This window comes from Bufo gargarizans, chromosome 2, assembly GCF_014858855.1.
Source record: "Bufo gargarizans isolate SCDJY-AF-19 chromosome 2, ASM1485885v1, whole genome shotgun sequence".
NCBI classification, from domain to species: Eukaryota; Metazoa; Chordata; class Amphibia; order Anura; family Bufonidae; genus Bufo; species Bufo gargarizans.
In genome coordinates, this window is record NC_058081.1 from 572,728,518 (window position 1) to 572,751,445 (window position 22,928).

The following is a 22,928-nucleotide window of genomic DNA, read 5'->3' on the forward strand; positions in this document are numbered from 1 at the left end:
AAGTTAATACAAGGCACTTACTAATGTATTGTTATTGTCCATATTACCTCCTTTGCTGGCTTGATAAATTTTTCCATCACATTATACACTTCTCGTATCCAGGGGTTACGGTCGTCCACCCTGCAATCCAGCAGCGGTGGTTGAGAAGCGCCAGCCTCTCTGGTGGCTGGGACTGCAGGAGTTCACATAGGCCAGCACTTTGGCCAGCATATGGATAATAACAATACATTAGTAAGTGGCTTGTGTTCATTTTCTCTACATGATAAATGCCAATTGCTGAAGTGGGACAACCACTTTAAAGTGGAGGTGTATTTTTTTATGCTGTGTTCGGCTTCCCCCACCTTACACAGCCTCTTGAGATCCTGAATATCTTTGTAGCATTTGGTTTAGCAAAATGCCATTTGCTGAAGTGAGACAATTCCTTTAAGAACCAAGCTGTGCTGTAGCTCAGACTCTGTGCTGCTCTCTCTACTGGGAGAAAGAACAGTGAAGACAAGTGCTGGCTCCCTTGGATGAAGAGCGATGACGCTGCTAGCACATCACCCCCTCACGAAGACTGTTGTGGGGGGAGTGTTAGCCCCTTTGTGATATGAGCTGTGATGCAGCTAGAGCGTTACCTGCTCAGAGACACAAGAGAAGGAGCACGATGTAGGCGCAGACGTGCGAGCAAAAGCGAAGGCCTGCTGCCACCAGCAAGATGTTAGAGAGGTTGCCCCATGCCTCAGGTCACACCCTGCACAAGAAGAGTTTCTGTCCAATATGGGCGCTTCAGGTTGAGTAGTGCAGTAGCCCCAGAAGCTGAGAGCATATCCCTGCTGGTGGCTGTGTGAACAAGAGAATGCCCAAGTTGTTAATGGGGTCTCAGGGGCCTGAAAGTAGCAAGAGAACAGGCCTGAAATAAAGTGACTGGAAAGGGAAGCCCACAGAGCTTGGAGGAGTGGGAGTCTCCCTGCCTGCAAACCTGTGATGAAGGTGGCTGGGTAGCCTGTGATATGGAGGGGCTTCTGGAGAGCCGAATGTGCAGATGGTGTCCTGCAGATAAAACAGCTGCAAATGAGATGGCCTGCAGAGGACACAGCCGCAACGAATAATAGCAATAGACAAGCTTTTGCAGGACATGTGAGAAAAGGGTATCCCTCCCCACCAAAGTACCATTTGAAGCCGGGTCCGTTTGGGAAGAAGAAGAAGCTTTTAGTGCCAATGGATGTGAAGAGGAACCTAGAAGTTTGACCTACGAGTCAGCCCCTGGGAACACATGACACAGAGGGGTAGGGAGAGTATGACAACTTCCCAACCAGAGCCTGGGAGATAAGGTGGAGGATAGCTTCAAGATAGATACCCAAAGCCAAGCCACTTAAGGCCTGGAGAGTAACATTACCCTGCCTCAGGGAGGACCCATTGGGACTGATGGTGTACATGAAATGTATTAAGTCACAAGGACAGTGCCTATAAGAGACTGTAATTGCCATGAGTTATATGCTCTCTTAATAAGAGACTGCAACTGTCAAGCATCTCACTATGTTAATATGTCATCTGCAACCGCCAAGCTTGTGAACTGATGAACCTATGAATATGTACGGTAAAGTTCACCTGCCATTGTTTCCATGCCATAAAGAGGAATCTAGCAATGGTGTATTCCCCGGACAGACCTGTAGTCAACCCCTGCATCTGTCCTCAGGACATTGTGCCGAGATTTGGGTGGCTGTACCGTTTTTTCTCCAGAATCAATGTTCTATTGCAATTATAACACATGTTAAGTCTTAAAGCGCTCTGTTATTTATGTATAAGATGGTACAGGGTGGTGGACAGCGGCCGTATATCTTAGAATCTGTCTTTCTCTATGACAATAAGCTTCTGCTGCAACATTATAAGGGACATGGACTTTTCTCTGATCTGGACTCAGTAACACATTCCATCCATTTGAGCGGCATCTCCTTCCTTGGACAATCTGGATTCATACAAAGATATAAGCTGCAGAAATGGACATAAACTGATCCAGTGAGATTCACATTTTATTTTCCGCTCCTTGGAGGAGCTGCCAACTGGAAATTAAAAGTTTACGCTGATGTCGTTACTATTGTAATCGCTGCTGTAAATGGCCAGATAAAAAGCCATTCAGATCAGTGAGCGGCTAAGCGTGCCGCTATGTGTATCTGGGAGGTATGAGCAGCCGCCGCATGCAATTCCCAGCCAGAGCGGGGGCCAATTTTCTGGGTAATAGGCGACGGCTGGCATTATGCAGATGGTACGTTTGGTCATTGGGATAATGAGCTGTAATAAGGTGAAAATATCAGCTATTCTCAGGATCCTGCAGTACAATAATAAGAGAAGCGTCTGCAGCATGTTACACCTGTAATCTTCTCATCTCAGACTGCGGTGGCTCCCAGTGTAATATTCCGGACAGGCTACATCTCCCAGTGCAACACTTTATTAATTCTTCTGCAGCTAGAGGCTAAAGGAGAACGTGACAAGGTAATATCATGGTGACTGAACCAGGCCGAGCACCGTTCCAGAATACTCAGTTCTCTTCACACAGCTCAGATCAGTCTCATCATCTCATTGCTGATGAGTGCTCTCATAAAATGTATAAAGTAATAGCCCCCCATTATCTGGTAATATCACACCATTCACACCCAGGCAGAAAGTCATAGAAATTACTGACTGAACTCTGATGCTCATTATCACTCCTCACCTGCAACTGAACTGAATAACCCCTCACCACTTACAGCGGACACAGTTAGGAGACATCAGTAGATTCGGTGATCATTACAGAAGCTCAAATCCTGAGAAAAAGGAGCAAGAAATCTTATATAGAACCCAACTGATCCTGGTAGAGAACACAGCTTCATCGTGTAAGTAATGGAGAGCAACAGCAAATGTTACACAAAAGGAAGTAATGATCCCAGAAATCAGACCCCTGGAAGGGTGAAGGTACCACTACAGAAGAAGACCTCGAAAGACCCAAGGCTGAAAACAGAGGAGCTCATGAGTCTGAGAATTAAGAGGGCCTGGCAGTATGAAAGGACCTTACAGATCTCTTCTTCCTCCCTATGACTGGTGGTGGACCCTACCTAAAGTTGAGTGGAATGCCTGGAATGGCTGCAGCTGGTGCTACTTTTTTCAGATACCGAAACCAGACACTCAGACCATGAAAGGACACAAGCCACCACCAAAAGGAAATCCTAGCTAATTATTCTCTACAGCATCAGCTAGTTTTTAACTCTGTCAATGACTGAGTTAGTCTGAATTCCATCCACTGTCTCATCAAATGTTCAGCCTGTGGTTCTATACCTCTCCAGTGCTTTACACTACAGTTCTGATACAAACCACAATCAAAATGGGGCACATTTATGTTTTCATGCCAGTCTTGTTTCCCCTTGCGCTGACGGAGGATTATCCTAATTTATGACGAGCCGTGTGCAGTCATAAATTTTGCTATTCCTCTGGCAGCCGCACACGTGGCGGACAAACTACGACAGCTGGCATAGTTTTCAGCCAACGTGTAAGGCTGTTTCCAGGCATAGAGGTTAGTAAATTTAGCAAATTTGGGCACTGCTTCCAACACACCCCTGTCCCGCCCAACTGTCAAAAACTTTTTGATACTGGAAATTTCAACAATATTAAGTTGTATGGCCAGTCAAAAAGGGGACCTGAAATTATTTTACGTCTGAAATAGTCGCAAGTTTCTTGATAAATAACCCCCAATGACTTCTGTTTATGTACACGTCTGAAGTTGTCTAAAATCTAACTCCTGGGCTCAGGCTGCTGCTCTGCCTCAAAGAAAGCTGTCTGTACGTGGGTTCAGGATCCTAGCCATCTACAGATTTTTTATTTTTTTACCCGAGGAGCGTGCTTTCTACATCAGTGCAACAAAATCGTTCAGCGCGCCACACAAAAATTTACAACAGTTACGGTCCATCGCAGGCCCTCTCCATAAGAGAAGGGCCCCCCATATACCTTTCCCAGTCCCTCCGGGCCAGAAGGCTCCTGCAAGGGACTGAGACAAAACAGGCAACTCCTAGCCAAAGCCGGGTGTACGCCTAGGCAACCCTCAGCTGAAGCCGTGGGTACGCCAAGTCTGTGCTCCGGCTTCACCTTGGCTGCCACCAAAGGTGTCGGCACAGAGCTTCAACAGGGAGAGACCAAGGAGTTTTGCAGGGAAGTGCGGAACCGGGATGGCCACACACCCCTCTAGACCTCATGCGGTACCCATAAGGGCACCGCAACCCAAGAAATCCTTGTGACAAACAAACGTGGAACGTGAACACACAGTGAACAAAAAAAAAGTTTAATAAATATTGAATGTGCGCTGAAGCTCAGCCCGGACATTCGGCCGGAATTATAGGAATTTAAATTCCTCCTCCTTACACCAGGCCTCACGGCCAGGCAAAGAATAAGAGGTGTGTGAGCTCAAAATGTGAGAAAGTGAAGTGCGTGCAAATGTGCCATCACTCAGTGGGCTCCCACCACTAGTAAGTTCAGGCGCCCCAGGGTCACCACTCCTGGGGCACTTCTGCACCTTAAGCTTTCAAACATCTTAGCCCCTGGCTTCGATCCGGCGATCCCTTGGTCACCTAACATAGGACACTAATGGCCCTAGGTATGACCGTGTGGTTCTCTGTTCTACATCCTGGCAGGGCTCTGTCCACCAGGAATCAATAAGAACAGATACTACACTTGATCTTAGCCAAAAGACCAAGAAGCCACCGTAGCCATCTACAGATATCTTTGCTTTAGGACCTCTCCCCATACAACCTGTTTGCCTTTGCTGTGGGGCAAAAAAATAATTTACCAGAAATTAGATCTTTCCAGTAGTTTATGGCCAGAAGATGTCTCCAAAAGCACAAGTAGGTAACCCTTGCAGGAACATCCTGAAGAGGGGACACTGCAGAACGTCCAATTACTTTCTATGAGATATTGTCATTTCTATAAAATTTTACATCACACAATAAACTGTGAGCTCCTCCCGATGCCTCTTGTTACTGCGCTGGCTCCAACCAGGGGGCTCCCCGAGGGGCTTGCAACCACCACATCAATTAGGTATTGTTCTGGAACGACTCACAAAATAAATCTCAGCCGAGGAGAAATGAATGCGTTTCTGGCGAATGGTCATCAGCTGCGCTCTTTATGGGCAGATTATGAGGACTCTGATTCATTTGGCACAAAACGGCAAATTAAAAGGAAGATGAAATTGTTTGGCCATCGATAAAACATGTGAATGGCTCAGAGAAGAGGAGACGTAGAGGAACAAGAGGAAACAAAGACACAAAATTTGAGGGCTGAAAATAGAAAGAATATTTATATATAGGCAGTTGTGAAGCATCTTCAGACCTGACGTCTGATAAGTGAGTAACCATGGGAGGAAATGTTAGTAACAGGGGATACGGGAGAGTCACCTGACTGCAACCTGCAGTCCGTATTAAACAGAAATATACATATATATGTGATTACTGGTAACCCATGCTTCCCAACCATCCTGGCTCCAGCAGGACACCCTTGTATTTCGGCCGCTGTTTCTGGAAAGCCACCAAATGTCCCAATTTTAACTGGATCAGTGTCCTCAGAACACATATACAGTTGAATACAATGGTAAAGCGGGGAACCATGAGCTCTATGCTCAACCATTTGCTCGGTAAGACCTGCCATCAGGGGTTTGGCACAATGCTGTGATATCACTTTACCAGCTGTGCCAGGCCACATAAAACCCTGGAACAGATTTGCACTGAGGGATCAGCTCCATTCATTATGGGAACGTGGGCTAGGTTAGTATCCGTTGTGGAGGCACTAAGGGCGCATCACCCAGCACTTACCAGGGGACCATACTGTGTTTAGGCCATTTACTGGTGCATCACACTGTGTGGGGGGACACTTAAGAGGGCATCACACTGTGTGTGTGTGTGGGGGGGGGGGGGACCCTGCTGTGAAAGGACCGTCAGGGGGTATCATACTGTATGGAAATGCACTAAGGGGGCACAATACAAAGTGAGGGCAATACGTTGGCACTAAGGGGGCACTACTAAGTGCATTATGGCACTAATGGAGCATCACTACTGTCAGCAGGAACTCAGGAGTAATCTTTACTGTGAAGAGGCACTAAAGGGGCATTATTACTGCAAGGAGGCTTACCACTACTGTTTACGGGGCACTCAGGGGACTGGGCGTGCATGGCCAGGGATTGGGCAGTGTTAGAGGCATTGCTTAATGTACATTACATTCGACCACAGCAGTTGTCGTCTTTGCATTCTTTAAAAGTTGGAAGGTACTGTATGCCGCCAACCAGACATTCATGAGATCCTTATACTGTATTAAAAGTTATTAGTGCTGACAACCAGCTTTTATATCATGTCTGAGAGGTTGTCACATCCACATCCACTGTTAATAAAATCAGTAAATATAATAGTAATATAATTACAAGATAAACATACCTTATACTACAATACAAATCTATTCAATCTAATACTGCTGACAACCAATCTAGATCATATCTGAGAGGTTGTCACATCCCCATCCCCTGTTACTGGCATCACTAAATACAACAGGAATATAATTCCACACACACCATATATTACAGTAACATCTATTCCGTATATTACTGCTGACAGCTTCTAGATCAAGGAAAGAGGGAATAATGAACACCTGCTACAACGTCACTATACATTCTCAGAACTAATTAGAGAGAAAACAGGCCCCACAAGGTGAGGTGTAAGGCTGCCTCATGGTGGGAGATGATGCTAGATTTGTGTCAAAGTAAAGGCTCAGAGCTTCAAAGCTGCAGAAAGAGAAAGGTAGGGGAAGAGTCTACCACTAATAACATAAGTGGGTCCTAGGGCCACCTCTGCCATGAGGCCGATGAGTATCTCACCTCAGGCATCCTGCCTCCGAGGGGGCGGCAGTGTATGATGGGGTATGGTAGCCTGTGGTTCCTGTCCCCATCATTCATTCTCATAGGCCACGAGACAATAGATATGAAGCCTATGTAGCAGTAGAATGGTGTAGACTGTGATAATCACACAGCGCAGGAGGTAATGGTGATGTCATCATGACAGCCTGCACCTGGGTTTCTGTAACTCAGGCCACAGGCCAGAAGAATCCTGGGGTCTGTGTCCCAGACAGCAGTATGGAGTGGGGGTCAGGTGAGCATTTTGTTCTATATACACATATATTTAATTGGGATGGAGCAGCTGTAGTTACACTGCACCACCGCAGCAATGTCAACGGCATGCAGGTAAACAGTTAACAGAACGCAGCTGCTCGACAGGGGTGCCGGGAGTCGAAACTAGACAACCCCCTTAACTAAAACTCAGGAGAGAGACAATTTCCTTCTGTGAAAAGGTTAGGCCGCTTTCACACAGAGTTTGGTCATGGTTTGATTAGTGATTTCCATCAGTGACTGTTAATCAAAACCAAGATTGGAGGCGACACAGAAATAAGTTAGGCCTCATGCCTAACTTATTTACAAAAACAATGTGTGGGATCTCCAGGTCTGAAACCACAGAGTTCTCACACTCTTCAAATAAAAGGTCCTAGATGTCGATGAGTGTGCAGAGGGATTTATAGACACAAATAAACTGCCATCAATCCTGGCACAGTATGGTGGCACAATACCACTTGTCTTCTGTATGTTGGATGTATGCTGGCACAATATTACTTGTGTTCTGTATGTTGGATGTATGCTGGCACAATACTTGTCTTCTGTATGTTGGATCTATGCTGGCACTATGCCACTTCTCTTCTGTATGTTGGATGCATGCTAGTACAATATCATTTGCCTTTTGTTTGTTGGATGTATGCTACCACAATACCACTTGTATTCTGTATGTTGGCTGTATGCTGGCACAATATTACTTGTCTTCTGTATGTTGGCTGTATGCTGGCACAATATAACTTGTCTTTTGTATGTTGGATATTTGCTACCACAATACCACTTGAATTCTGTATGTTGGCTGTATGCTGGCACAATATCACTTGTCTTTTGTATGTTGGATATATGCTACCACAATACCACTTGTATTCTGTATGTTGGCTGTATGCTGGCACTGTGCCACTTCTCTTCTGTATGTTGTTTGTATGCAGTCTGTATGCTGGCCCAGTACTACTTCTCTTCTGTATGCTGATGGAATGCTGCACAATACTACTTCTCTTCTACATGTTGGCTGTATGTTGCACAATACAACTTCATTTCTGTATGTTGGTAGCAGAGATTGCAATATTGCCTGTACAATTGTCATAGACGCCGGTGTGGCAACCTGGCAGGATAAGCAGCCTCCTGATGGGCAGTGAGCTTTAGTTATTGTTGGTCAGGGCGCCTGCCTGGGGTTTCTCAGCCCCTGGGATGGGTCTGGTGTGAATGCAGAACAGCAATTATAGCCATGTGATAAAGTACAGGGAAGTCAGATACAGTATATTGGACTGTACTTTATCAATTGGCTATAATTGTCTGCTCTGCATTCACTCTCAGGGACTTAACCTATTCTGGAGGAAAGGCAGTGTTGGTATTTACATGGGACTGTATGTTTGAAGGGCTGGAAGAAGGGGGTGATGTTATTTACATGGGACTGTATGTTGGAGGGGCTGGAGGGAGTGATGTTATTTACATGGGACTGCATGTTGGAGGGGCTGGAGGGAGTGATGTTATTTACATGGGACTGTATATTGGAGGGGGTTGAAGGGAGAGTGATGTAATTTAGACATACCCACCTCTTAGAGCACATTTACATCAGCACTATTTATTTCTGTAGTTAGATGAGCAGAACCACAAAAGTAATGGAAGTGCCAGATAGGACACATAACTGACCCGAACAGACTCCTCTGACTATAATGGGATCCGTTAATTCGGGATCGCCTTTTATACCAGAAAAAAATAGTCCAGCATGCGAGGCTTTTTTGTCCAGTCTTTTTTACAGAATCTGTGACAGAGGCCCCGAAAGTAGCCTCCAGCGCACATGTGAACAAGCCCTTAAAATTATGTAGGCCTACATATTATTTATTTAAATTAGGCCATATGCACATGACCGTTGTGTGTTTTGCGGTCTGCAAATTGCGGATCTGCAAAACACGGATGGCGTCCGTGTGCGTTCCGCAATTTGCGGAACGGCACAGACAGCCATTAATATAACTGCCTATTATGCGGACAAGAATAGGACATGTTATATTTTTTTTGCGGACCACAGAACGGAGCAAAAGATGCGGACAGCTGTCCGTATCTTTTGCGGCCCCATTGAAGTGAATGAGTCCGCATCCAAGCCGCAAAAACTGTGGCTCGGATGCGGACCAAAACAACGGCCGAGTGCATGAGGCCTTACTGCAACTTTCATACTCTCCAACGGCTAAAAATACTGAAAAATGGTAAGAGGAGTATTTTTTTTACTCTTCTAGAAAAATATAGTGCAACCTCTAGTTGGTAGTATGCTGCACAGTGCGTTCTGTATGTTGGTATTCTGCACAGTACCACTTCTCTTCTGTATGTTGACTGTATGCTGTACAGTAACACTTCTCTCGAGTATGTTGGTAGTATGCTGAACATTACCACGTATCTTCTGTATGTTGCTATTCTGCACAGTACCACGTATCTTCTGTAGGTTGCTATGCTGCACAGTACCACTCATTTTCTGTATGTTGCTATGCTGTACAGTACCACTTCTCTTCTGCATCTTGCTACGCTGTACAGTACCACTTCTCTTCTGTATCTTGCTATGCTGTACAGTACCACTTCTCTTCTATATCTTGCTATGCTGTACAGTACCACTTCTCTTCTGTATGTTGCTATGCTGTACAGTACCACTTATCTTCTGTATCTTGCTATGCTGTACGGTACCACTTCTCTTCTGTATGTTGCTATGCTGTACAGTACCACTTCTCTTCTATATCTTGCTATGCTGTACAGTACCACTTCTCTTCTGTATCTTGCTATGCTGTACGGTACCACTTCTCTTCTGTATGTTGCTATGCTGTACAGTACCACTTCTCTTCTATATCTTGCTATGCTGTACAGTACCACTTCTCTTCTATATCTTGCTATGCTGTACAGTACCACTTCTCTTCTGTACGTTGCTATGCTGCATAGTACCACTTCTCTTCTGTATGCTGCTATGATGTACAGTACCACTTCTCTTCTGTATGCTGCTATGATGTACAGTACCACTTCTCTTCTGTATCTTGCTATGCTGTACAGTACCACTTCTCTTCTGTATCTTGCTATGCTGTACAGTACCACTTCTCTTCTATATCTTGCTATGCTGTACAGTACCACTTCTCTTCTATATCTTGCTATGCTGTACAGTACCACTTCTCTTCTGTATCTTGCTATGCTGTACAGTACCACTTCTCTTCTATATCTTGCTATGCTGTACAGTACCACTTCTCTTCTGTACGTTGCTATGCTGCATAGTACCACTTCTTTTCTGTATGTTGCTATGCTGTACAGTACCACTTCTCTTCTGTATGTTGCTATGCTGTACAGTACCACTTCTCTTCTGTATCTTGCTATGATGTACAGTACCACTTCTCTTCTGTATGTTGCTATTCTGCACAGTACCACTTCTCTTCTATATCTTGCTATGCTGTACAGTACCACTTCTCTTCTGTATGTTGCTATGCTGTACCGTACCACTTATCTTCTGTATCTTGCTATGCTGTACAGTACCACTTCTTTTTTTTTGAAAATCTTTATTTATGTCAATTTTTTCAATAACAAGACATACAAAGCATATTCATGTACATCAGAGAGTAGGGCATATACATGTAGCATTAAGACAATTCTCTGACAATGAAGCAAGATGGAAATAAGACCCACCAACAGACAACTAGGAGTCCTAAGATGCAAATAGCGAGCACCAGTAAATATACATTATGCTAGAGTCAACTAACTCCTCCAATCATGCTGCTTTTAACTGTTGCCCTATGCAAATTTTAGCTAAGTGACATAATATTTTCTGCTGGTCTCGTTCCAAATTGGTTAGAGCATCATGAGATGGACACACAATGGTAACAACAACTAACAATAATCAAGGACTCATAAATATTGGTCAGTCAGGATCTCGACCATTCAAGCAGAAATCTATCATGTATAAACAGTAAACCTCTACTTCATGAGAACTGTGAACAGTTAGGGACGACAATGTCTACATTATCAATATTGTGGAATGGGCATATTTGGCGGAGCTACCTTTTAGCCTCAGCGTACTTCTCTTCCATGTGTGAAAGCCAGGGTTGCCAAATTTTCAGAAACTCACTCCTTTTGTTGTTCTCCCACCCCGCCAATTCCTCCATTTGACATAGAAGGTTTGTTTTTTCGTACCACATGGTCAAAGATCCATTTCCCTCCATTTAATGGGGATAAGAAGCTTTGCAGCGGTGATCATATGTGTGGCTATAGAGTTTTTATTTGGCCTGAAGTCTTTCTCGGGGTGCCACAATAAAATCAGGGGGCCTGTAAGTTTAATTTGGGAGCGGCAAACCTTGTTAATGGCTGTTTCAACTTCATGCCAAAAGTGTCTCAGGGCTGGGCAGGTCCACCAAATATGTGAAATGTTTCCCACTCCAGTAGAGCATCTCCAACACTTATTGGAAGTGATCAAGTTAATTCTATGAAGGAAGTCCGGTGTTCGATACCATCTGGTAAGTATCTTAACCGAATTCTCTTGGACTCTTACGCACCTGGAGAATCCATGAGAATGGGATAGTATAAATGCTTTATCTGAATCATTAATTGTGATATTCAGTTCTCTCTCCCATTCTTTTAGATAAGCCAGAATCTGTTGGTCTCTCCCAGATAGTAATTCCCTATAAATTGATGAAAGGCGCCTTCTAGGAATGGAAGGTAGAAGGACATAGTTCTCCAGCCAGGTTGGATCTGGAAGAGGAAGATGTGCAGACCTCGAGAACTTGGCACATGTACTCTCGAAATCCCATTTCTGGATCATATTAATTTCAGCATCGGAATTCCCAATGAGGTTAGAGTAATAATAAGGGTTTGGAGAAGTTCTAGATAGGTCACCCAGTCTGTAATTTTGGACATACCTCCAAACATTTGATCTTTTGATGGGATTGGTAAAAAATACATGTGGAAGTAGAGGGAGGGGCATTATGGGTGAAAGACGTTTGCCACTCATGTTAAGTGCCAGAGATATATTGCAGTGCATAATGGTACACCTCGTGATCTCACTTTTTACTTCTTGTCTATTGGGAGCTTTACTGCTTTAACTCCAAAGAAGGTGTTCCCTATTTTTTCCCAACAAAGCTCTTTCCTGGGCAATATGAAGGGCAAAAGGTTGTGGTCTGGATAAGGCAATCCACCTCTCCAGATTTATAGCTTGAATATAAGCAGACAAATCCGGGAGGGAAATACCACCTTGCTTTCTTCCCCTCATTCGAAGGAAGAAAGAAAGTCTGGCTCTTTTATCTGCCCAGAGAAACCTTCCCATGAGTACCTTAATTGCATTAAGGAATGACTTCGGGACAGGAATGGTAAGGGATCTGAACGTATAACATACCTCGTCAAAACATTTTTTTCTCCCCAGCCAAGACAGGTTAGGTATCGAGCATTTGGAGAGGAATGATTTTATCTTATTTATTAAAGGGGTACAATTAAGTCTGAAGAGGAGAGCCGGATTAGTTGGCACTAGTATTCCTAAATATTTTATAGCCTCATTGGGCCATTTGAAAGGGGTCGAGGTCTCTATATGTCTCTTTTTAGCCGGATCAAGTGAGACTCCCAAAGCTTCAGATTTTCCCAAATTTATTTTAAAATAATAATCTCCAAAACATGTGGCATCGCTTCTACAGGGTTTGTTATCATCAGTAAAAGGTCGTCAGCAAACGCCGCCATCTTATGTTGTACACCTCTTATCTGTATTCCCTTAATATTGGGGGATTGTCTGAACTTCAAGAGAAGTATCTCCAAAGTCAGGACAAAAAGGGTGGGAGAAAGGGGGCACCCCTGTCTAGTGCCATTTCTATTCTGAAAGGCGTCCGACAGAGTTCCATTAACCAGTATTCTAGGCGATGGGGCTAAATATAATGAAAATATTGCATCAATAGTGGGTAAAGGAAAGCCAGAGGCTTCTAAGCAGGATTTCATAAACAGCCAACTAACTCTGTCGAACGCCTTTTCAGCATCCGTCCCTAAAAGTAAAAGTGGTGACTTTTTCTCTTTAGCTAGGAATATAACATGCAACACTCTACTGATGTTGTGTCTTCCCTCCCTGCCCGGCACAAAGCCCACCTGTTCTTCTCCTATCAGTTCTGGGAGCAATTTTGAAATGCGATGACTTAAGAACTTCGCCCACTACTTCAGATCTGTATTGAGGAGAGATATGGGTCGATAACTACCGCATTCCTCTGGGTCCTTCCCTTCCTTATGCAAGCTGGTGATGTGCGCCAACAGAGCCTGAGGAGTGAGGGAAGAGCCCAACATCAGAGAGTTGCACATATTGGTAAAGTGTGGTAATAGTACATCTTTGTATTTTTTATAGTAGGCAATAGGGAACCCGTCGGGGTCAGGGCTTTTACCAGATGGGATAGTATTAAGTGTTTTTTCTACTTCCTGAACCGTGAAAGGCATTAAGAGGCTATTCTACAGTACCACTTCTCTTCTGTATCTTGCTATGCTGTACAGTACCACTTCTCTTCTGTATCTTGCTATGCTGTACAGTACCACTTCTCTTCTGTATCTTGCTATGCTGTACAGTACCACTTCTCTTCTGTATCTTGCTATGCTGTACAGTACCACTTCTCTTCTGTATCTTGCTATGCTGTACAGTACCACTTCTCCTGTATGTGATGGCATGCTGCATAGTACCACTTCTCTTCTGCATATTGGCTGCGTGCTGCACAGTACCACTTCTCTTGTGTATGTTGGTAATATGCTGCATAGTACCATGTCTCTTCTATATTCTGGCACTGTAACACTTGCCTTCTGCATATTGGCTGTATGCTGGCACAGCCCATGGTTCTGTGTGTGACATTCAGCATTACGGTTGCAGGAATTTGTATTCTGATGCATGTGTCTGACAATAGGAGTTCATTTCATTTCAGATGCAGAACATAAAATAAAGTGCACTGGATGTGAAGGAGCTTTCATTACATTTCTTCAGCTTTGATTTTCTCCTAAAAAATTCATAGAGTCCACCTGAGCTCCCCATATATTATATAAGATGTATACAGTCATCATTTCCCAGGTCTTCAGAAGATGGGAATAGAAGTCTCAGAGCGCCCGTGAAGACCACGTGTCAGAGACATAAATCCTCACGGAGACTGCTGCACAATTCCACTGGGCCCTTATTACAACTAATGCCGAGCAGAGACGGTAAGCGGGCACAAGACCGCGCAAGCAAGAAAAACGCCAACCGGGCCAAGATGTATGAAAGCAGCAGACACACAAATCCAGCAGACCAACGCTCACATCCCCAGCATCCACAAGATTCAACCATTATCATCCTCCATACACTAATACTAATAGAACTGCGAATCAATCATTAAAAACGAATAAAAATACAAACGACCTGGCAGAATACACCGTTGCATTGACGTAAAATACAGGTGCTAAAACTGTGGAATCCACTGGAGTAGTCCTGGCACACTGGGATTTCTGGAAGACATGGCGCTTTCCGCTTGAACTTACTCCTCCACCCCTCACATTATTCTTTCACTGTCAAGGGGGAGTGGGTCAAGTGGCTGCCACTAGGGGTGGGCGATATGGCCTAAAATCTATATTGCGATATAATTTTAAGCATCTGCCATATGAGATATATATTGCGATATACTGTTTTCTATATTTGGGGGGGGGGGGTTTAAACTTTATTTTTGTATTTTTTTACTTTTTATTTAATAACTATTAGCCTCCTTAAGGGCTAGTGCCTTGTCATATTCACCCTAATATAGATCTATCAGGGTGAATAGGACTTTACATTCTCCCTGCTGCCCTGTGCTTTGTGCACACAACAGCAGGGAGCTGAGTCCCCTCCCCTAAACAGTGCCATCCACAGATCCCCCTCCCCTATACAGTGCCATCCACAGATCCCCCTCCCCTAAACAGTGCCATCCACAGACCCCCCTCCCCTAAACAGTGCCATCCACAGATCCCCCTCCCCTAAACAGTGCCATCCACAGATCCCCCTCCCTAAACATTGCCATCCACAGATCCCCCTCCCCTAAACAGTGCCATCCACAGATCCCCCTCCCCTAAACAGTGCCATCCACAGATCCCCCTCCCCTAAACAGTGCCATCCACAGATCCCCCTCCCCTAAACAGTGCCATCCACAGATCCCCCTCCCCTAAACAGTGCCATCCACAGATCCCCCTCCCCTAAATAGTGCCATCAACAGATCCCCCTCCCCTAAACAGTGACATCAACAGATCCCCCTCCCCTAAATAGTGCCATCAACTGATCCCCCACCCCTAAATAGTGCCATCCACAGATCCCCCTCCCCTAAACAGTGCCATACACTGATCCCCCTCCCCTAAACAGTAACATCCACAGATCCCCCTCCCCGACGCTCACATTACATTTATACCTTACTCTGTCTTAGCTCCGGTAACAGCAGGCAGTGCGGGCGTCACGCATCTGCTCCTCCCACTAGGCGGCGCAGGCGAGTGACGTCAGTGAGTGAGCGCCGCCAGCCCGCACTGCCTGCTGTTACCGGAGCTAAGACAGAGTAAGGTATCCAGTAAAGAGATGAGCAATGATTACAGTTAAAGTTACTGATTCGTTTATAAATGTTCTCCTGTGAGCGGCGTGGCCCTGTATATTCTAACCCCCAGGCAAGCGTCCCTGTCACCATGGGAACGCCTGGGGGTTAGAATATACCATCGGATTTGAGTTTTCACGATCTCACTGAGATCATGAAAACTCAATGATTTACTGTCAGTCCCTCCCCTCCTCCTCTGTTCTCACTGGTGGTCAGCGGCAGCCGCGTACAGTGAGGAGGGAGAGACTCCCTCCTTCTCCACTGTGACGGCATCAGGAGAACATGGTGCGCGCAGAGAGCGCGATCATATCGCGGTCCGGCGATATGCACAAAATCCATATTTTGGCACAAATTTATATCGCATATCGCCTATATCGCCCACCCCTAGCTGCCACTATGTCTTTTATTATGGGGTCCTGTGGCTATCAAGGATATTGAAGCTTCTGAGGCGGTCACTCTTATTGAGTGGCATTAGATCATGTTCACATGGCGGATTTGGCGCGGTTTTTGGTCCGTTTTCCATATAAAAATTCATGCAGAATCCACTCTCAGTCTACCTCCAATTGTTTTCAATGGGAAATCCTCACAGGTAGTTGATTTCAGGGGCAGAAAGGAATGTGTCATTTTTTGTGCAGATTCCCCACGTTAGGGTCCATTCACACGTCCGCAAAATGGGTCCGGATCCGTTCCGCAATTTTGCGGAATGGGTGCAGACCCATTAATTTTCAATGAGGCCGGAATTTGCTGTCCACATCCGCGGATCCGCACTCCCGCATTCGTGCTTCCGTTTCCACAAAAAAATAGAACATGTCCTATTCTTGTCCGCAATTAGGCATTTTCTATTATAGTGCCGGCGATGTGTGTCCGTGTTTTGCGGATCCGCAGAACACTTAAGGACGTGTGAATGGACCCTAAATGGGAGACCTAAAAACATGTCAAAATCTACATCAAAATCCAATTAGATTGTGAAAACACATATAAAAACAGCATAGGAAATGTGTAGAATTCAGTGTGTGAAAACCATGTGAACATAAATCTGTCACTATGGGGATCTTAGTTGTAGCTTTTAGTTGTTGCTGTTGTGACAAAATCACTGTACCCTGCACTAATCAAGATAAGGCTACTTTCACATTAGCATTTTTGCGGATCCTTCATAGATCTGCAAAAACGCTTCCGTTACCATAATAGAACCGCATGTATCCATCATGAACAGATCCGGTTGTATTATGCCTTCTATAGCCATGACGGATCCGTCATGAACACCATTGAAAGTCAATGGGCGACGGATCAGTTTTCTAGTGTGTCAGAGAAAATGGATCCGTTTTGCTCTGCACCACACCGTGGACAGAGAAACGCTGCTTGCAGCGATGGGAGTGCAACCAAACAGAAAGGAATGCATTCTGGTGCATTCCGTTTTTTTAGTTCCGTTTTTTCCCCTTTGACAATGAAAGGGGACAAAACAGAAGCGTTTTCTTCTGCTATTAAGATTCTATGACGGATATCAATAGCGGAATTGAAAACGCTAATGTGAAAGTAGCCTAATATTGCCAAGAAGAAAGTGGCAATGATACTAAAACACAAAGTATACAAGATAATTATACACAATAATCAACACTCAGAGTCAGAATCGGAATAATTTCAGAACATTTAGATACGATTTGCTAGGTCACCTGCCAATTTTTCATAATAAAGTTTTACAAAACAGATCGGATATGCTGTGCCACTTGAACAGATTTGGATTGGGGCCACTCCTAATGATGTTATCTAAGTGCCCCCCCCCCCCTAGGATTCACTTTTTAACCTCTATACAGGGATCTGGACTCCGCTGCAGGGGAACCACTAGGCTGCTACCTCTTGGAATAGTCTCAAGTGACTGCTAAGTTACTGGGGTCAAAAGACATGGGTGAAAAGCACCGAGAGATCAGGCAAAACTGTTGTCAAGGACAGGCTGAGGTCAGGACAGGCAGAGAATATGCAATCCAATAAACAGTCCAAGATCAGGGCAGGCAGCTCTGGGTCAGAAAGGAGATCAGGCAGAGATATGGTCACGAAGTGATAGGTCAAAGTGCAGGAAACAGGCAGCAAAGGGTCAAAATCCAGGAAATAGGCAGACGTCAGAACATAGGCAAACAAAAGAAAAACAGCACACCTTTGCAAGACCCTAGTGTACTATAACCTATTACTCAGGCATGTTTCCACAGGAGAAAGTGTGTCAAGTACTTTAAGGTGGCCAGTCATTGGCTAGGGAAGGTTAGGGTGCACACACACTGGCCCCTTAAGAGCCTAACCAGCAAGTGTAACGATCGGCAGGGTGGTTCCATCTGCAGCACAGCGACTCCTCCCACTGGGCGGAGCTACCCCATATAAGCCCCGTGGCAGCTATGCACAGTGTTCCACTAATTTGGAGTGTGCACCGTGCATACTGCTACAGAAGCCTCCCCCATAGGCATTGGATCCGGACCCCGGAACCCCTGGGAACCTTATTCCTCACTCCGCTAACCTCCCTGGCAATCCGGGACGCTACTGAGGACTCTACCAAACTGCAAGTATAATGAATTCAGTGGCTGAATATAACCTGGACTATCAGTACCTTCCAACTAAACAATAATATTCAAGGCACTCTGTTCTCTGTATAACTTATGCAAGTGAGGTGTGTGTTATGGAAAACAAGATTTATGGACTATAACTGTTGCCTACATCAAAATGAATTACTACATCCACCTGTAGGGCGTATGGCATCTCGCCGCTAATAATACATTCAGAGCAGGGAACAGGTGTATGATGTCAGGATCCCTAACTCTCCGCTCAGTTGTTTGAGAGAGCCGCCTGGGAATCCACTACTGAACCTGATCTATAACCTCACTTTCCTTCTGGGTCTTGGGCACTGGTTAATGCAACACGATTCCGCAGTTGAGATCCTCGCAAAACAGCTCGGTGCATTACATATTAGTGGAACCTCAATGGATCCAGCGGAACTAGCACGACACATCGTCATCCTCTCACAAAAGGTTGAGAACCTCTCAGAGGATGTTCAGAACCTGCAACTAGAGAACCAGACATTGCGAGACCTTGTCGCACAGAACACAAACCCCCCAAGGGAGGGACCTGAGCCAATGGTCAGTCCTCCGGAACTATTCTCAGGCGATCGCAAGCAGTTCCGAGATTTCATTAATGCTTCCAAATTAATGTTTGAGCTTCGTCCTAGGACCTACCCTACTGACCGGATAAAAGTCCTCACTATGATCTCCTTTCTTAGGGGGGAGCCCAGAGCCTGGGCAAATACCTACTTGGAGAGGGAGGACCCCGTCCTAGACAACTACCACCAATTTCTTACAATCATGGCCCTCTTGTATGAAGACCATAGCAAGCAGCTGACGGCGGAATCCGCCATCAGGAGCATTAAACAAGGCAGACGACCTGTTGAGGATTTTATCGCGGAATATACGCGGTGGGCTCGGGAGACTGAGTGGAACGATCTCAGTCTTAGGAACCAGTTCCGTCTCGGCCTTTCCGAAGCACTGAAGGATGAGTTGGCAAGAGGTGACATGCCCCTCACCCTAGCAGATCTTATGCAACGTGTCACCATCCTCGACAGGCGTCTCCGTGAACGCAGAGCAGAGCGGTCCTATGGATATCTACCTCCCAGTAGACAAACCGAGATGCATCCTCCTGAAGAAAAGATGGAGATAGCTGCCCTCAGGGGCCCTCTAACAGAAAGAGAGAAAACCAGAAGACGCAACCTGAATCTCTGCCTATATTGCTCTTCCGAAGGCCATGGGGTAGAAGATTGCCCGGTAATACGGAAGAAGTCCGAAGGTAAGCGATACTCTCTATGTAAAATCGTAGATCCCCAGATCAGAACCCCGGGTTACTTATACACCTCTCTTACTCTACAGTGGGACCAAAATCGTCTTACCGTTGACGCAATGGTGGATACAGGATCCTGCGGAAATTTTATCGATACGCTGTTGATTAAGCGAAATAAAATTCCATTGATCAAAAAGAATTCCCCGTTGTCCGTGAGTTTTATTGACGGTACTACTTCGGCCTCAGGCCCAGTTCAAAACCAAACCTTACCTATAATGGTGACCTGTGAAAACAACCACACTGAATTTATGTCCTTTGACATTATACCCTCCCCTCTATTCCCTATCATACTAGGACTACCTTGGTTAAAACTACATAGACCAACACTACTATGGGACCAAGGAAGGGTACGGTTAGATTCGGGGTATTGCCAGGAGACCTGTTATCCTACAAATTCCATACTACTGGTTGGCGGCACCCAGGTACCAGACCACTACCAGGATTTCGCCGACGTGTTCAGTTCAAAGAATGCAGAGATGCTTCCGCCTCACAGGACATACGACTGTCCCATAGATCTACTTCCAGGAAGTGAAATACCTAAGGGGAGAATCTACCCATTGGCGAAACCTGAGCTAGACCACCTCAAACAGTATCTAGAGGAAAACCTGAAAAAGGGATTCATTAGGGCCTCTACTTCACCCGCAGGATCGGGAATGTTCTTTGTTCGGAACAAGGATTCCAGCCTCCGTCCTATCATCGACTATAGAGCCCTAAATAAAGTGACGGTAAAGAACAGGTACCCACTGCCTCTCATTAACGAACTGATTGAACGTCTCAGCACTGCCACTGTCTATACCAAACTGGACCTTAGAGGAGCTTATAACTTGATAAGGATCAGAAAAGGAGACGAGTGGAAAACCGCTTTTCGCACCCGTTACGGACTCTTTGAGTACCAAGTGATGCCGTTCGGACTGTGCAATGCACCTGCAACATTCCAAAATTTTATAAATGATATTTTTCGAGATCTACTGGATGTTTGTGTCATTGTCTACCTCGATGACATATTGGTTTATTCAGACAACATCCAAGACCATAGAAGACATGTGCGTTGGGTATTAGCACGTTTGAGAGCCCATTGCCTGTACGCAAAATTCGAGAAATGCGTATTTGATACGACTACACTACCGTTCCTGGGTTACATCATCTCCCCCGAGGGGATTCAGATGGACCAGACAAAGATTGAATGTATACAAAATTGGCCCACTCCAGGATCCAGAAAGGCACTTCAAAGGTTTTTGGGGTTCGCTAATTTCTATAGGAAATTCATCAAGAATTACTCTGCAACTACAAAACCGCTCACCAGACTTACAAGCATCAACACGAGGTTCATATGGAATGGAGAAGCTCAGGAAGCATTCCAACTACTGAAGGACAGGTTTACATCCGCTCCCATTCTCACCATACCTGACCCTAACAACTTGTACGTCCTCGAAGTGGATGCTTCCCAACATGCTGTTGGAGCTGTCTTATCTCAACGTTCATCATTAATGACGCCCCTACATCCGGTAGGGTTTTTCTCCCGGACACTCAATCCGGCCGAGGTTAACTACCCCATAGGGGAAAAAGAACTTCTGGCAATAAAAAACGCGTTGGAAAATTGGAGACATATATTGGAAGGCTCAACACACCCAATCACCATATACTCAGACCACCGCAACCTCCAATACCTAAAGACGGGTAAGACATTATCCTCTCGCCAAGTGAGGTGGAGTTTCTTCTTCGACCGCTTCGATTTTCAAATCACATACAGACCCGGTTCAAAAAACGGAAAGGCAGACGCCCTATCTCGTTTGAATGATCCCCATCCAGGAGCAGAATTCCCTTCGTGGGTAATTCCACCAAAAAAAATTATCGCCACTGTAGCTCTACGACAAAGACTCAAGGACTGTCTAACCCTAAATGAAAACGATCTACCTCCAGGACTCCGTAAGGATGATGAAGGCTTCTATTATAAGGGAAATCATCTATATATACCACCAAACGTTACAACACAAGTAATTCAACTATGCCATGATACTCCCATGGCGGGTCATCCGGGCATCTCCAAAACCGTGGATTTAGTCCGCAGATATTACTGGTGGCCCAACATGATACAGGAAATTGAGGACTACGTCGCCTCATGTGAGATTTGTGCCACCTGCAAACATGATCGTAAGCAACCTTACGGCCTACTAATGAATCTCCCGATACCCTCCAGACCCTGGGAGTGGGTATCACTGGATTTTATAGTTGATCTTCCTCCCTCACATGGTCATAATACCGTACTTGTTGTTGTGGATCTACTAACAAAAATGGCACATTTTGTGGCCCTGAAAAAATTACCATCTTCGAAGGAGACTGCTGAGGTTTTTGTGACTAACATCGTCCGTCTACATGGAGTGCCTACTAAACTGATATCGGACAGAGGCTCACAATTTATCTCCAAGTTCTGGAAGGCTCTTTGTGGGAAACTCCAGATAGACCATCGGATGTCCAGTGCATACCACCCGCAGACAAACGGACAAACTGAGAGAGTAAACCAATGCCTCGAGCAGTACCTTCGCTGTCACTGCTCATATCTCCAGGACGACTGGGAGCGCCTGCTTCCTCTCGCGGAATTCTCCTATAACAATTCCAAAAGTGCCTCCACTCTTCACTCTCCATTCTTCTCGAACTACGGTTTTCACCCTTCTCCTCTCACTCCGATGAGTATCCCTACTAACGTGCCAGCTACTGAAGATTACATCTCCACATTACAGAAGACCCTCAAGGAGCTTAAAGAAAACCTTATCCGAGCTAGAGATCGACAAAAATGTTATTATGATCGACGCAGGAGGCCGAGTCCCCCATATCAAGCAGGGGACTCCGTCTGGCTCTCCACCAAAAACCTCCGCTTGGGTACTCCTTCTAAAAAATTGGGGAAACAGTTCCTGGGACCATTCCGTATCGAGAAGGTCGTCAACCCCAACACGATGAAACTCATTCTACCTCCTCGTTTTCAGGTACACCCCACCTTTCACGTATCTTTGCTGAAGCCTTTTCGTCCTAACCCTTTCCCGGGCAGGAACCCTGCCCCGTCACCTCCGGTCATTGTCCAAGGTGATGAAGAGTTCGAGGTTGAGGAGCTCTTGGATTCCAGAAGGAGGAGGGGGAGACTCCAGTACCTCATACGATGGAAGGGTTATGGTCCCCAAGATGATTCCTGGGAGGAGGCCGATGATGTCCACGCTCCAAAATTGCAAAGGGAGTTTCACCGCAGGTTCCCCGACCGGCCCTCCCCTTCTAGGGTACCCCGGAGGGGTTCCCTTGGGAGGGGGGTACTGTAACGATCGGCAGGGTGGTTCCATCTGCAGCACAGCGACTCCTCCCACTGGGCGGAGCTACCCCATATAAGC

General features: G+C 45.5%; 1 protein-coding gene and 1 pseudogene across 4 annotated transcripts in view; both read right to left on the reverse strand.

The window, feature by feature from the left end:
- The window catches only part of LOC122928662 (protein CEPU-1-like), a 744,346-nt gene that overhangs the window by 670,076 nt on the left and 51,342 nt on the right, over positions 1-22,928 (reverse strand). The gene's annotated exons all lie outside the window — the stretch shown is intronic.
- LOC122929758 lies at positions 4,610-4,707 on the reverse strand (annotated as a pseudogene).